The 15,624-nt window shown below is 37.3% G+C and overlaps 1 long non-coding RNA gene across 4 annotated transcripts in view; it reads right to left on the reverse strand.

Moving 5' to 3' along the window:
• Positions 1-15,618, reverse strand: part of LOC102241934 — an 83,270-nt gene extending 67,652 nt beyond the window's left edge. For all 4 annotated transcript variants that reach the window (XR_314593.2, XR_001360185.1, XR_001360184.1 and 1 more), the window contains exons 1-3: positions 15,294-15,618; positions 9,095-9,208; positions 8,299-8,423 (exon numbers count right to left, since the gene is read on the reverse strand). This is a non-coding gene — a long non-coding RNA (uncharacterized LOC102241934). The remainder of the gene's footprint in view (positions 1-8,298; positions 8,424-9,094; positions 9,209-15,293) is intronic.
• Positions 15,619-15,624: the final 6 nt, after the last annotated feature.

The raw sequence follows: 15,624 nt of genomic DNA on the forward strand, positions 1-15,624 counted from the left end.
CCCCCTGAGTGCACAAATTTTTGTGCACCTGGCCTCTAGTCCTATATAATAAAAGGCTAATATGCAAATCGACCAAACTGCGGAACTATGACACACACTGACCACCAGGTGGCAGATGCTCAACACAGAAGCTGCCCCCTGGTGGTCAGTGCGCTCCCACAGGGAGAGCGCTGCTCAGCCATAAGATGGGCTCATGGCTGGCGAGTGCAGTGGTGGTTGCGGGAGCCTCTCCTGCCTCTGCGGCAGTTGGACATCCCCCGAGGGCTCCCGGACTGCGAGAGGGTGCAGGCCAGGCTGAGGAACCCCCTTCCCCCCACCCCCCAGTGTAGAATTTCATGTGCCGGGCTCTAGTAGTATACTGTAATATCAGACTGGAAAATTGACATTGAATATAATCCATTGACCTTATTCAAACTTCACAAGTTTAACACACTCATTTGAGACAGTGCACGTACGTGTCTTTAATTCTGTGCAATTTTGTCACATGTGTAGATTTATGTCACTACCACTAGTCAGAATACAAAACAGTCCCATCACCATAAAGATCCCTTATATAACCATATCCACTTCCCTCCCATTCATCCTTACTGCTGTGCATAACTCCTGGAAACCATTAATAAATTATTCATTTATTTAATTTTATCATTTTATGGCTGTTGCAGAAATGGAATTATATAGTAAACAACATCTTGAGGTTAATTTTTTTCACTCAGCATAATTCCCTGAGATTCATCCACGTTGTTGTGTATATCAATAGTTTGTTCATTTTATTGCTGAGTTATATTTTGTGGTATGGATGTACCACAGTTTATCCATTCACCCATTGTAGGACATCTGGATTGCTTCCAATTTTTGGTAACTATAAGTAACACAGTTATGAACACTCATGTACAGGTTTTTATATAAACAAATTTCCATTTTTCTGGATAAATGCTGAAGTGGACTTTGTGTTGTATAGTAAATGCATGTTAAATTTTTTAAATTACCAAACTGGTTTCCAGTTTAGCACAATTTTAAATTCCCACCAGCAATGTATATATATGTGATCCAATTTCCCTACACCCTTAACAGCATTTGGTGTTGTCAGTATTTTTTTTTATTTTATTTTAGTCATTCTGATAGGTATGTAGTGATAGCTAATTGTGGTTTAATTCACATTTCCTTAATAAAATTAAGCCTATAGATCAATTTGGGGAGAACTGATCTTTACATGTCGAACCTTCCAATCTATTAACATGATAATTATCTCTGATTATTTTGGTTGTTTTGACTTCTTTTATCAGTATTTGAAATTTTCAGCCTACAGATAGTGTGCATGTATTGTAAGGCTTATACCCAAACGTTTCATTTTCTCTGGAGTGATTATAAATGTGTTTTAATTTTGTTTTTCACATGTTCATTGTTACTATATAGAAATAACATTGATTTTTGTGTTGATCTTTTAGCCTGTGACTTTGTTGAAACCACTTTTTAGGTGCAAAGAATTTTATTTTTGTAGAATTCTTGGGAGACCATCTGTTCTTAGGATTTTCTTCATAAAAGTTTTTAAATCTTGAATTCTCTTTATTTGTTAAAAACCTACTTATATTTTCTATATCTTCTTGAGTCAGTAATTTGTGTCTTTTTTTAAGGAATTTGCCCATTTAATCCAATTTATTTGTTCTACAGGTATAAATTTATTATATTTGTTAATTCTCTTTATTTCTGTGAGGTTGGTAACAATGTTCCCTTGTTTGAATATTTGAATATTAAATATTTGAATATTTAAACATTAAAATATTTGAATATTTGGACAATTAAAGAATCACAAATGTGTGATTTTTAAAATTATTTAAAAAAGAATAATAGTTATGGGTGTTTTTTATATGCTCTTTATTAAGATGAGGTTGCTTTTGGTTATTCCTAACTTGCTGAGAGTTTTAAAATTATAAATGAGTATTGGATTTTGTCAAGTGTTTTCTTCTGCATCAATTCATACAATCATTATATTTTGCCTGCCTATTTTTCCCCCTCATCCTGTAACTTGAGGGCTTATAATGATAAAATTTGCTATGAAAATGGAATCTTAGTGGAAAGCAGGTGTAGTCATGACTAGGAAAAATTAACAAGAGTATAGGAAGAAAATAAAGTTTAAAAAATGGATTCGTAATAGAACAGAAATTCCTTACTACACATAAAAGTTTAGTGGGTGTCAGTGGCATTAAGTATAACAAATGACAGTATAGAAAAGGATACGTGGATATTTGAGTTCTGGAGCAAAGAGATTCAAGAGCCATTATTAATTGAGGTTTCTGTGCCTTAAATTTAGTATCTTCATTTAAAAAACTAGTAAGTAGTAATATTTCATCAACTTTACAGGGACCTATAATCTAATCATTGTACCCCATTTTCACTGCCTTTAACCCTCATTTTCCTCCTTACTCAGTTTTTTTTCCATCCTTACTTAGTTTTGATTCATGGTTCATTTTTACAATTGCTCCCTTGCCAGTAACATTTATCTCCCTTGCCCAGCTTTCTCTCTGATGCAGTTGGCTGGCTCTTAATTCTATTAAATCAAAATCCAACTACTCCAGGCCTGCACCCACATGGCATAGAGCAGCTCCAGAAAACCTTAAATTTGTGTCCACTAATATAGTGTAAACACCTAGGGCCAATAATCATAAAACCTAACATTTTCATTTTCTACTTACTCATCTTCTTAGACTACTACAGAATATATTTTACCTTTTCCTCAAACCTTTAACACCTTCTTACCTACCCAGCTGAGAAAATAGACACAATTGGGAGAGAATGTTCACAAGCACCCACTACCACATGAACCTACTTAACCACCAACTTATCCATGAAGTAGAGAATATTTGCCTGTATTCTCCACTTATCACCTATTCACTCTTGAAACTTCTCCAATTATGCTTTGTCTCCAACTGTCTACTGAAGCCTGTTCATGTGAAGGTCCCTAATGGCCTCCACATTGCCAAATAAAATTCCATCTTCGACCACATGTCCTCAACTATCAGCAGTATAGACACAAAACCGTCATCTTCTCCCGTAAGCCTTTGCCTTCTAAAATGTCAACTCCATTCTTGTAGTTGCTCAGATGAAAATCCTGGTATCAACCATGAGGTCTCACACACACACACCAGGTACAATTCCTTAGTAAAACCAAGTCACTTCTCACTGGCTCTGCTGCTACCTACCTGGATCAAGACACAATCATCTCTGACATAGATTATTTTAATAACCTCAGAACTGTTCTCTCTCTTTTTAAAATCTTTCAGTGAATTCTCATCAAATTCACCAGAAGAATTACTTTAGGACTCACAACAGATTATAATTTGTCAGTTACACTCTATATCCCTTCTTTTAGCCTCATTTATTTTACTTAAAAATTTTTATTGCCTGTATCCCCGCTAGAATGGAAGCTCCATGAAGGCGGGAATTTAACCCATTTGTTCACTATACCAAGAATAGTATCTTGCACACAGTTGTTTCTTAATAAATATTTGCTCAATAAATGAATGAATACATCTATATATATAAAGAGGTAATATGCTAATTGGTCCTAACAGTGTCCCAATCACCACCGGTCAACGGGCTGTGCATGCACAGGAGCTGGTGGGCGGGGACAGGAGCGGGGACTTGGGCAGGGACACAGATGGGGGCGGGAGGCCTGCCCGGAGCAGACACAGACAAGGGGCCATGCCCTAGCTGCCGCGGCAAGGCTTGAGCAGTCCTGGAGCGGATCTACTTAATTCCCTTTTAATGTGCATGAAGTTCGTGCACCGGGCCACTAGTAAATAAATAACAAGGATGAATAATCTTGGGACACGTTTCAGAAAAGAAGCCTTGAGATACAATCCTTACATTAGTGGCCGTGACAAAAAGAGATCGATATAAGTTGGGGAGCACATTGCTGGCCCCTCCTTGTGGTACCAGAATATCTAAGGACAGCTATAGTCCTTTGGTGGGGCAGATCCTGGGCCAGGAGAAAGAGATTCAGGATCCTCATCAGCACAGAGGTATGGCTTATTGAGAGGACTACTGTATGAAATCAAACAATGGCACTCATACCAGCTATTCGTGAACACTGCATGATGGGAAATGACTGATAACTATGGTATGCAGTCCAGGCTGCAATACTCCTGACTTTAGAGATCTCAAGGGGAATGAAGATATTGGTAATGGTTTTCATAATGCCACAAATAGTGCTGCTTAGTTGCTTTGTTTTTATCACCATCATCATCATCATCATCACACAATATTTTATATATTTGAAAGGCACAACTTAAAAAGAATTTTAGACCTACCTAGGATATTTTTTCCTATTCTTGAGTTGTTATATAAGTACCAAGGAAGTAGATAATGATTTTCTGAGACAAAAACCACAGTGCCTAGTGGCTGTATTTTTCTTAATCTTGATGGTACTGGACTAAATTTTAAAGCATGTGAAAAATTATCTTTTAGTTAAAGCACTGTTCACTCACTATTTTGATTACTGTTTCATCATCTATATTATTTTCTGAATGGTTATGGGGTAAATGAAGGCTATTCAGTTTTGTTTAAAGTTGTCTGGACTTCTCAAAGACACTTCTCTCCAGGAGATTGCTAATTTCATAAGACACTTCCCTCCAGGAGATTATGAGATTGGCAGAAACCTAATTTGATGATTGGGAAGAAATTACAGATTTTTCTTAAGTGGTTATTAACAGATAAGCAAGATGTCTGTGACATTTCCTTTTTGCAAAATTTGATTTTTAAAAACGGGATTCAGCTCTTTCCCCTTTGCTTTTAGATACTTTACTTTTTATTACTGAGCTTTCTCTGATAGTCACTTCACTTTTCAGTTCTAAAGAGTCTGTGGGCAAAGATATTAGAAAAGCAAGTAAATCACCATGATGTTCTATATATTACCATTGCAAATAATTCCTTGAGCAAGAACTCCAGACTAATAAATGAAAGCATGTGGATCATTTAGAAAGGTTTTCTTTGTAGAACCAATTGCCTGGGAATTTAAAAATTCAAAGTGCTTTTTCATGATGTTATTTGAATTCATTAAAAAAAATTCACTTCATTTAGACCTGTTTCTGTGTCTTGTCAATTTGTCCTCCTGAGAAAGAACTGGAGAATATTGCACTTTGGGAAAAATTTAATTAAGTCAGTTCACAAAGGAACGCTAGAAGATAAAATTCCTTGGGCCCCATCCTGTTGGCTTTGTGGAAACAGCAGGAGGTGAAGCTCAGAGGCAGCCCTCAGTCTGCAAAGCAGAAGCTCCCCTTGCAGGCGGGCAGGAGCAGGAAGGCTGGGGAAGTGAGGTCAAGCTCAAGATCACAATGGATTCTCTTAATTTAATGCAGTTCCAGGTAGCTAATACATGCAAGGTGTGTCAGGAGTATTAGTATTTTGAGCCTTAGGCAATCAGATCTGAGGGCTCATTCTGTTCATTCATAATGTGGATTATATTTTACTAGAGGCCCAGTGCATGAAAATTCATGCACTGGAGGGGGGGTCCCTCAGCCCAGCCTGTACCCTCTCACAGTCTGGGAGCCCTCAGGGGCAGGAGGGGACTTGGCGATCAGGGAAAGGCAATGCCCCCATCACACCTCTGCTTGCTGCCACTGCCGGCAGCACAAGCCTTGGCAGGCCCTGGTTACCTGAGCCTCAGTAACCAGCCCTAGGCAGCCGCCATCCGAGGCTTGCTTATGCCTTGGGCCAGCCCTGGGCAGCTGGGGGGCTGTGGTTGACTGGGGGACTCCGGAGGCAGGCACGTGGAGCGGCTGGGCTGCCTGGGGGCTGAGGGGATTGGGCGCTACCATCTTGTGGCTGTAGGTGCCGCCATCTTTGAGGGCGGGGCAGTCAATTAGCATATTCCCTCCTTATTGGCTGTGGGCACCATCATCTTTGCGATGGCATGAAAGTCAATTAGCATATTCCCTCTTTATTAGATAGGATAATGTGGCTAAGACTTGATTATTTGCACATCCTAGAAGGTATAGCTCCTGCTCTGAACATTTAAAGGAAAACCTCCATAGAACTCTGAACATTAAACAGAGAATTACTACAGGTAAGTCTCATAGAAACAAAGAAATCATTCTATGATCATGGTTTTAGAATGATATATTGGAATGATTATCACATCGGCAATTTAATTAGACTATTGTGGCAAGCACTGGATATGGAGGAATGGCACAGAGAACTAAGTGTGTACTTTATGACCTGGCAGGTTAACCTAGTGATAAATAAAACACTTTTATTCAGACCATACAGAAACATAAAGTGTGTGTATGGAAAATAATACAATAATTAATAAATAATAATGCTAGGATAAACTCTGTGTTTTGGGTACTCACAAATATAACCTTACTTTTGCCCCACCCTGTATACACCTCTCTCATCTATTTATATCTATCTCTATATCTTTATATATAAGTATAGAAAATAAAGACACAAACATACCCAAATAAGACATAATGGTCACAGAAAGTATCTGTAAACATTAATGTTAACTTGTGGACATACATTGATTTTAAACACATCCTTACTTTAAATAGCTTTGATTTTCTGTCTAGAAGACAAAAGAGAACATTAATTGCTATCACTTACTAAGTTTACCTAGTTGAATGTTAGCGCCTCTAAAGAATGAGTCAATACTCATTACTTTTCCATATTGGAAGATTAAAGGAATAAATGATCCTTTGAAACTAAAACTGAAATTCTCAGAAATATCAAGAAAATATTTTGCTCAGTCTCACTTTAATAGGCACTGAATAGAGATCATAAAAGCCTTTTGACATTAAAGTGGAAGGTTGTTGGTATATAATGTGACCCACTTAATTAGGATCTGCTTAATTTGTAACAGAGTAGATATAAAATGTATTTTGCTGCTTTCAAACTTTAGAAACCCCATCTATTTAACATAAATATAATCAAAATGAGGAGAGGCAAAATACCTGGAGTTAAGCTGTGTGGTGGGGGAAGGTACCACTTACTCTAATACAGTAAAACCCCTACACTGCCAACAACAGCACAGCATGTCCCAGAAATCTTTTGGATGGCAATACATGGCAGCTTATTTATTAAGCTCTATTCAGCTTAAACCGAAGGAAGACACACCTTTATTAGTAAAGCTGAAGTTGAAGCATGATCAGAAAAATCGTCATAATGTTTCACAATCCCAGATAAGAAAGTCCTTTCCCAAATTTTTTTTTGGAGGGAGGGGCGGGTGGTTAAATTCTAACAACAAGGATGCTAAGGTTAACCAGGCAAAGGTTAAGTGGAGGACTTCTTAAGGCACCTTTTAATTTGCTCTGGTACCAAATCCATAGGAAAACATGTATGTGTCAGAATGTCATGGAAAAATTAAAATCTCAAAGGGTTCAAAATTAACAGCTAAAACTCATGTTTTTAGTGGAAAGCACAATATACTATTTTCGGAGAAAAAGCATAAGACTTGTGCACGTTAAAAATGATTAGAGAGTTAAATTCTAAGGTTTTTACAGCCTTGCTGTTAGTATTTGGCTGCTTTAGTTCTACAGTAAGATTTTTGCAAGCCTATAAGAATACTCAGAATGCTTTTTGTTGTTGTTTGTGTGCTTCCAGCATAGATAACTGATAGCTGATGACATTCAGGTTATAGGTTAACTCTGAGGCCTTATTGCACATCCAGGGAAAATTACTTTTTGCATAACACATGGTACAACCTTCAACTCCTAAAAGGGCAGATGGAGTTCAGATATGGACATTTACATACACTCTTAAAAAGACCAGATTATACGTGATTTTCACTTGCTCTGAAATAACTCCATAAAGGCATTTCAAGATTTACTTCTCCATTATACCACAAAAATGCTTAGCAATAAATTCTAACATACTTAGGTGTTTCTAAGAGGAGAAACTATTCTCTTTTTTTTGTTTGGCTATTTAAAAGATTATCATAGCATCTCTAATATATGGAGAATATTAGGGAATGTATAACACATTTCCCGTGTGTCTTCAATAAGAGATGTTTCAACATACTGTACTGAGTTTTCCTCATTCCTTTATAACTGCAGCATAATTAAAATAAACTAAGGTAACTCAATGTAAATTCAATCTGATGTGAGAAGGAAGCTGCACATAGACTAAATCAGATACAAAAGTGTTTTCTAAAATAGGATTAAGCAGCGTTTCAAATCACCTACAATCAATTCTCATGGGACACTGTTGTAGAAATGATACTGACTTAAGAAAACATTTTTCTTATGGAAAAATAATAAGTCAAAGCTTGTCACTTATGTTATCCAAGACAAGTTTGGTGATTACCCTGTAAATGAACATCGATTTTTGTGTAGACGCCAATATTTCCAATCTCTGAGAAACTGTTCTGGTGTCCGGAATGTCCAATTGCAGAATTATGGCAAATATCTCTTAGTGAAGTGGTTGCTTCCCTGAGAAAACAAAGAAATTGCTTCACATATGAGTTTTACCAGACTATTTTCCAAGACTAGTTTTATTGCAGCAGAGGAAAAGAAAACAAAAAACAAAACCCAAACCTCAAAACCTTATACTATATTTATTGTTACTGGCTAACCCACAAGGTGGCACTAAAGAGAAAAGTGACAAAAGCGAAGATCACAGGCAACTTTTATACCAAATAAATTCTATTATGAGAATTAACCCTATTTCATGACATGACCATCCAAATCTTAACATGCTAATAACTCAAGACATTTATATGCAGGTTCCTTGCTTTTTTAACATAAAAAAGTTTCATTCAATCAAATAGCTGGTTATTTTCAAAAGTTAGTAGTTTGAATATTTCTGTGTAATAGTTCTTTTGTGGGAAAATTTTTCTTTCCAGACACAGACTCCTAATCATTATATGTTATACATTATGACCATTTCTTTTTTATGTTTTGTAGAGTGCCAAGAACTTAATGCTTTTAATATAAGTGTAAAAAAACCCCTATTAAACATCATATTTGTAGTATAATGATACATATAAACTTTTAATATTTATAATGACAAATAACTTTAAAACACCAATACAAAGGCGTTTTAGCCAAAGACTGAATTCCAATAATTTCTATACATATTTCCAAATACCTATTTCACTTACCTTTCAGGATACCTGGAGAGTACTTCCTGGATGTGAATGGGGAAATGTTCTCAGAAAATCACACACAGAGAAAGAAGAAATGGTATGATTTTGGCATAGCGTTGGCATAAAATCCTGAAAGTAAAGAGTCACAAATGATCCTTAGTAATAGCTCCCAGTGGTAGAAGGAACTGGGTCTTTTCTAGCAGACATTTCTGATTATGAGCAAGAAGGTATAGACTACTAAGAGTCTATTCTTCAGTTTACAATTAAGAGATGTGTTATGCATAAACAGTCCTATAACTTTAAAGGAAATATTATAATTCATCTATTTTCTTAGTTTAGAAGTAGGAATTCAATGAGTTGAAAACCAATGCAATTTTTAGTTTTACTATTATTGTGTACTATATATATATAGCTTGCAAAATATTTGCTAACACAATGTGTTGTTTCTCATTCTGAAATGATTGTATCTTTGACTAGAATACTGACTCAGAAAATCTGTATAATATGTAAAATAAAAAAAACCCACTCTAGATCAAAATCAGCTCTCAAATAATCACAGTCAGGTATATAACCTCAAGATGATTGATATTTTAATATCTAAAAGAGAAAACCTTTACCATATCTCTCCTAATATCTTCATCAACCCATTTACAATGATCATTTGCTACTCAAATGTAAGAAAATATTGTAATTACCTCATTTAAATATTTAGTGATAAATATTTAGTAATAAATATTTATATATCTGTCTCTCTGTAGGTTTTATAAGATAAACAATGTGTTTTATTATTAAATGGAAGAAGAGTGAATAATTTTATATCTTTATATGACTATACATTTATATACATGTGGGTGTGTGTCTTTGTAGTGGATACTTTTCATGGTTTGAAAGAGGTGTCGCCACTTTCATTTCATGTAAATTTGTTGTCAAGGAAGCCTGGGTCAAGGATATATTTTTTAATGCATTCTAAGGCATATAAGCTTGTTCCACCGAATGAATATAAGCTATAGTAAACTCACTGGGTCAAGGATATATTTTTTAATGCATTCAAGAGGTAAGATTTCTAAGGCATATAAACTGCTTGTTCCACCGAATGAATATAAGCTATAGTAAACTCTTTCAACTACTTAGTTCTCAATCCAGGATGTATAGCACTTTCCTTTTTTAATTTCTGTCAGTACTTTATAAAATTATAACTATTTTTTTCTGCTTAGGATCATATTATATTTTCTCTATTCATTTCATTGAACAAATACCCACATCACACTCATCATGTGCCAGGCACAATGAGGGTGGAGACCACAGCTGTTGGGTTCAATGCTATAGCTCTAGCACTCTGCCTAGCACTGACTTCATAAATTATGCAGCAAATATCAATTATGCAACAGAGAGTTGACATCTAGCTTACCTTTCAGGAAGTAATACGGCATAATGATTAAATGTACAGGTGATGAAGTAATTCTAGGTTGGAATTCCAGTTCTGCTACCTACAAATTAAATGACTGGCCAAATCATTTAATTTTTCTGAGCCTCAGTTTCCACATTTGTCAAATGAGATAACAGCATTGACCTCATGAGGTTATTTTCATGATTAAACCAATATAACCTACACAGCTTAGACAAATACCTGATGCAAGGTAACCCCTTGAAAAATCTTTGCCATTATTATTATTAATTCTTTTTGCCATATTTATTTAGAAACATAGATTTGAACAATTTAAATTCATGGTAAAAAGAATATTGGTATAGTTAGTAGTATTTCTTGAACACTGTTCAAATGGACTAGTTCAACAGAAACACCTCCGGAAAGTTACCCAATTTCTATTCTGCTTGTAGAATTTAGCGTATATCATGTTTGCAAGTTTCATACATAAATTGCAAACATTTCTATGATACATTCTTTGCCTTTTTATGGAACTTTCTTATTGAGATCAGAAACCAAAGTGCCCACAGTGAACACTGAAGAGTTCTAATCTAGTGTTAGAACCCCCAAACAATAATACAATTTTCCTGAGATCCTAATTCTCTCCTCTCTGGATATAACTAATGGTAGAATTGGGAGTGACACTGTGGATATTTGGTTATCCTTCTCCTTACATGTGCCATAAAATACTCCTTTTACGCTGTAAGACTGGTTCTATTTTGGTGTAAGATTAATGAAGAGACTTGCCTAGGATTAGTACTATGTAGTTTTTAATAGGTTAGAAAGTGTTTTCCTTTTACTGTTCACCTATTTTTATGTGAGAAAAAAATATGATCAAATTTAGATATAATTCCATTCAGATTAATCTTTTTAAATACACAAAAGTCGGACAATAGTTAAATCAAGATGTTAATTGTAGTTGGCAAACCACAGACATCATGAAGTTGCACTGTCTTAATGATGGCTAATTTTAAACAGTTCTCCTCTTTCCTCTTTCCATCGTTAAGGTCTTGAGGAATGTTCTATCTAGAAGGGTATTTCTCATCTAAAGCTCATCAACAATGTTGACAGATTTTGTGGTCAAATGGTATGATATTTTGAAATTATGCAATATACAAACATAAGTAAAGTCTGCAATAATATGAGTTCCCTCAAAGAAAAAAAGCAGTGCAAGTGTGAGCAACCAAAGAGGAAAGACTCCGAAGCCAGCTCATTCACTGAAGGTAGTTCAAATAAAATTACATCAAATGATCACTACCTTAAATTTCAAACTGCTGTTTTATTATTGCCACATGGCGGCACCACCTTCGCTGGTAAACAGAGACTCCACCATTCAGCCATTCTCATCAGCATTGGTCTCCAATGGTGTGAGGTCTTCAGGAACATATCCTCTCCTAAAAGATTATCAGTCCTATCCTCACCGCCACAGTCCCAGGGGTTGGTTCCCCCCATGTGCTTTTTCCAGTACAGCTTATTTTTATAAAGTCTCTTCACACATGAAACTTAGTTTTTAATTACTTTGTTTGCTTCTCAATGAAGAAGATTAATTAAAAGTCCCTTGAGAGCATAATGAGACTAGTGTATAAGCATTGGAATTTCTTCCAAAAAGTTTGAGGACTGGAAGAGACTTCTGAGGATACCTCATCTAACTCCTATGATACAGTTTCTACATCAACACACCAAGAAATGGAATCTAAGTAACTAGTTAGGATAATGTAGGGGAGTGAGGGCAGATGGGACTTGGTTCTTTCTCCGGAGCCAACATGCCTCTGATACAGAGCACTAATTGCACTTGAAGGGGCTGAGTATACAAGGCCACTTCAGTGTGCCTCTACATACAAACCAGTGTGAAAAGAAAAAAAAAGCAGTCCAAGTGTGAGCAATCAAAGAGTAAAGACTCCGAAGCCAGCTTATTCACTGAAGGTAGCTAGTTCATTTTGATTACAGGGCCAAAGTGTAGATTTAATTCAAAATCACTTCCGTTTGGCCTCATGTATATTAAGCACTCAAACTGTTTTAACTTTTACAAACCCCTAAATCAAATATGACTATAAAATGGCTTTGAAGACATTGATTAGCTTAAGAAAATAATCATAAAATTCTCCCAACAATAAATGTGTTTCTGAGAGAAGCATCAGGCTCTTAGGAAAGTCTTATTCCACTACATGGCTCTAGTGTTGGCAAAGTCGAAACTATCTCAAATTTAGTGATCCACAACACTGAAGGCAACTTCTTCACAGGAGCAGTAGTGAATCATTGCTTTAATATTTTTGTTAGGTACACAATCTGAAATTTTGTTGTTGTTGTTGTTTTTTTAGAGTGTAGAATGGGCATTCTCTAGAAAATAATATTTTACCAAAGTGCTTGCTTCTCAAGGGAAGGGTGCTATATACTTTCAGAAAGAAAAAAAAAAGAAAGAAAGAAAGAAAAAGAAAACTCACTGGGATCCTTTTGTAACATCAAATTGAGAGAAAAAAATATTTATGCACTTGGCTTTGATATTGAGTTCACTGGATAAAGATGCACTTTAGGGGAGTCTATGTTTTAATAAGTTGTGTCCACTTCATGTTAATAAGCTTGTGTCCATTCTACTTGGATCTCAAAGGTAACCCATCCAATAATGTAATTACAATCAGTAGAGGCTTTACTAATTGGGAAATATAGTCTTTAATTCAGAAACATTTGAGAACTGCATTTTAGTAATTTCAAAAACACATAAGCTCATTGATAAAAACAAGGAAGACCAGAAAAGGCCTTTGAATCTTTTCTTGATTAAAAGCATTTTAGAGAAAGGTCTTAAATATTGCTTAGTGGGTAAGTTCTTCATTTAAAACTGTGGTTCTCAGACTTCTGGGGGTGGTCCCAGATTCCTCTAATAATCCAAATGAACTGAATCCATGGACTGTAGATCAATAATCCTGAACTGCCAGACTCATACCCTGAGCTCAGAGAAGTCTGGTAACCTGCTAAGAGTCACACAGCTCTTTATGCCTGTCTGTACTGTATTTCCTGATTCTGTTAAGAAAAGCAGCAACAACAAACTAGTGAACCCCAGCTCCTCAACTCTTAAAATGCATACAACCAGATACATATGGACAACAAGAGCACAGAGATTTAAAAACAGAACAGAAAAAAGTAACTTGAACAGAATGTGGCATTTCCCTTGGTCTGTTGCTAACGGCCCACATACAACATGCTTTAAAAAAAACCCCACCCTGGCACTTTTTTTCATCATCATTTAAAAATGCTTCAAGTGGACATTTAGAATGTATGGCAATGGGGCTGTATCCCATCTGGGGATAAATGGAAATGAGTTTTATGGATCAGGGCTAGGTTTTCAGTGGCTGTCCTGCTAAAGATGATGTGTGTTTGGTCTCTTCTCTCTGGTCATGCTTTAATGACAAACACAATATTTTAATTGTATATTTTCAGGACTCCAAAGCAAGTGACATTAGACATTCCTTTTCGTAAAAATAAATAAATAAATAAATAAATAAATAAATAAATAAGGATGTGATTTTTAAAATCCCTTCAGGATTTGAAGATGTGAAGAAATATAAAAAGAATTACTTCTTTCTCTTTTTATTCTGTGCTTTACTTTCTTTCTTTCTTTTTTTTTTTTTTTTTTTTTTTTAAGCCCATCACACTTTGTTTATAAAAATACAGAGACTCCTGCCTCTTAGTTGTTACCATTGGGATGGCTCTTTTCTGAATATTGTTCCAATTAAGGTTTTTCACACAAATTCTAAGGATTGGATAGCCCATATGCTCATGTACACTCTACATATAATTTAAAACTTCTCTACACCTAGACAAGGGTCCATATCCAGCCAATGGTCTAGAGACCTGTGTTGATGCTCCTGTTGCCAATGGACACTTTCTACTGATAACTATTTGGAAAGAGTTTAAACAATTTTCATGACAACACTAAAAACAGCAAAAAAGTAATTGTGGCTAGTTGAAGTGAAAAACTGACCAATCATGGAATATATGTGTTCACTAGTCCAGTAAGTCTAAATGGGGCTCATCTCCCAGTTTTGCTCAGTCTCAAGTTTTTAGTCCTGAATGTTACACTGAAGGCATTGTAACCATTCCCCCAATCTGAAAATAGAAATTATTCGATGGGGGGGGGAGGGGGGTGTCTTTTCTTTAGCCTTTACTTCCGGAGGATTCTAATAGTTCATTGCTAATCCTTCTTTTAATACTGCACACCTGGACACATCACCCTGCATAATATACGCAGTTAGGCGCTGGAGAATTTATTCTACTTTACATACAATCCTCCAAATCCTCTGGCGAGCTTGATGTGAAATCTGACACCGCCAAGTCTCCCCAGCAGGATCTGCCTTTGCTCTCGGTGTTAATAGCCTAAGGCTGCAAGGATTCCTCCGGGGAGACGCGGTGAGGCTGAGTCGGGAAGAGGGGTGACTGCGGGGCTTGTTGCGCTGAAGATTTACAATGTACTTCTTGCAGGCGGCTCAGCAACCCCCTCTGTGGCTGTGGGTGTCTAGTGTGACAGAGGAGAAAAGCTCTCTAATCTCCCAGTGCCTGCCTCAGCCTCTCCGCCGCTCCCCTCCCTCCCGCCTCCCCTGCCTCCTCGCGCTCCCTCGCTCTCTCCTTTGCCTTTCTGCGGGAGTTTCAGTCCCTGAATGCAGCCCGAGTAGCCTGGGCCACCTAGACCGGGAGCCTGTGCACACGCACACACGAGCACACACATGCACACGCACTCACACACACACGCACTCTGGCTCTCCCCACGGGGATAGCGAGGAAACCCAGGGCGTCATCTACCTGAAGGGGATGGCCCGGCCTGGCACTTCTTGCTCACTTGTGTTCTCCGGCGGCCAGAGCCACATCGGAAAGGGGGAGGCTCGCTGTCCGGTCTGCCACCTTTCGCCGCCGGCCGCCGCCGCCGCTTAAAGTGTCCAGGGAGAAGAGAAGGCTCTTCCAGGACAGATTCCCGGCGCAGCTCTGCGGCCCTGGGACTTCACCCGGCTGGTTCACCCCAGTCGCTTCCTCCCCGGCCATCCGCTCATTCCCGGCTGCGGGGTGCCTGGCTCGGGCGCCTCGTCTGCTGCCGCCGCCGCCTCTGCTGCTGCGAGCACAGCCCACCCAGAGGACC

The sequence above is a fragment of the Myotis brandtii genome, unplaced genomic scaffold, assembly GCF_000412655.1.
Source record: "Myotis brandtii unplaced genomic scaffold, ASM41265v1 scaffold82, whole genome shotgun sequence".
Classification (NCBI taxonomy): Eukaryota; Metazoa; Chordata; class Mammalia; order Chiroptera; family Vespertilionidae; genus Myotis; species Myotis brandtii.